Below are 1,446 nucleotides of genomic sequence, written 5' to 3'. Positions count from 1 at the left end.
GGACAGGTCTCAGACCCGGGACAGGTCTCAGACCCAGGACAGGTCTCAGACCCGGGACAGGTCCATCCAGGAGGCTCTCCACCCAATCAGGACCTGTGAGAACCTCGAGGAAGGAGGACGTGGGCTGGTTGGGTTTATTTATAAGCAGCATGAAAGTGAATTAAGAGCTGATGTAGTTTTTATGACTCCTACAGTTTGGGTTTTATAACCACCGGTGCTGACTCTTTAGCTTAAAGGTTTATTATGAATAATTAGCTTTAATACATCATGTGCTGAAATTAATCTGTAATAAAATAGATCATTTTAAACTTGGACTACAAATTGAACTCCCTAATTAGGAAGAAAAGTCCTTAATTGTCTTTCCAAAGGCAGAAGGAACAGAAATAATCATTTCTTTTTAGTGCAATCCCAGTAAATATAACCTTTTAAAATGATAGTTTCTTTTTAAATGCAGCCAAATAAACCTGAATTATTAAAAAACAATATCTGTAGATCTGCCTCCAGCTGCTGGTTTCTGATCCAACCTATTACTGATGTCAGAAGAAGAAGAGATGAAGAGATGAAGCAGAGTTTAATGGCAGGAATGCCTGCATGTTGTTTACCTTTCTAACCTTCCTCCTCCTCCTCCTCCTCCTCCCGGCTATAGATAGCAGTCCTATCAGTTGCTGTCAGGAGGTCTGAGCCTCCTGGGACATCAAGGCACCGAGGAGAAAAAGGTTGGGTTTAAATTTAGTCGACTCAGTCTGTAAGCTACAGATTTAAAGTTTCCTGGGTCAGATAAATGCCAAGATGGCCGACAGTTTCTGACTGGGACACATTGGGGGCATTTAGGCGACTGCCGCCTGAGGGGATGGAGAAACAGGGACAGATTGTGAGCTGATTCTTCCTCCTTAACCTCATAGGAACCACGGTTTCCCGATCTTCAGCTGCAGGGACTGAAAACGAGTTTTAACCACCAACCCGGGGAATTTAGATCCTTTAACAGAGGAGGACGCAGGGTTCTGATGGACTGGACCTCCTTCTACAGATGCTTTCAGCTCCCTTCAGTTTGGGGAGTTTTGGGGACCAGATAAGCATCTTGGACTGTGTTTGTCTCTCCTGAAGCCGTGGGGTGGGAGCTGCTGCCATGAGGGGAGTGCTGTTCTGCAGGAAGGTATTACTGAGCTGCAGGTTCCCTTTCAGCTGGAAGATGGAGAACAGTGTTTCTGTCTTCACCTGTCACTGGTCATAATGTTATGGCTGAGAATAGGCTGGAAACATGCAACAAGCACACACATTTACAGACAAATACAGCCTTCCTGCCAGGACTGTATTTTGGAAACAGTGTTTTAAAAGAAGCAAGTGAAGCAAACACAATTTCAGGGTCTGATAAACACGTCATCCAGGGACAAGAAGGAATCATTTCCACTTTCCCTGGATGTGTGCTGGTCTGCAGCAGCTGCTGGC

This window comes from Kryptolebias marmoratus, linkage group LG2 (genome assembly GCF_001649575.2).
Source record: "Kryptolebias marmoratus isolate JLee-2015 linkage group LG2, ASM164957v2, whole genome shotgun sequence".
Classification (NCBI taxonomy): domain Eukaryota; kingdom Metazoa; phylum Chordata; class Actinopteri; order Cyprinodontiformes; family Rivulidae; genus Kryptolebias; species Kryptolebias marmoratus.
This window is presented reverse-complemented; position numbering follows the sequence as displayed.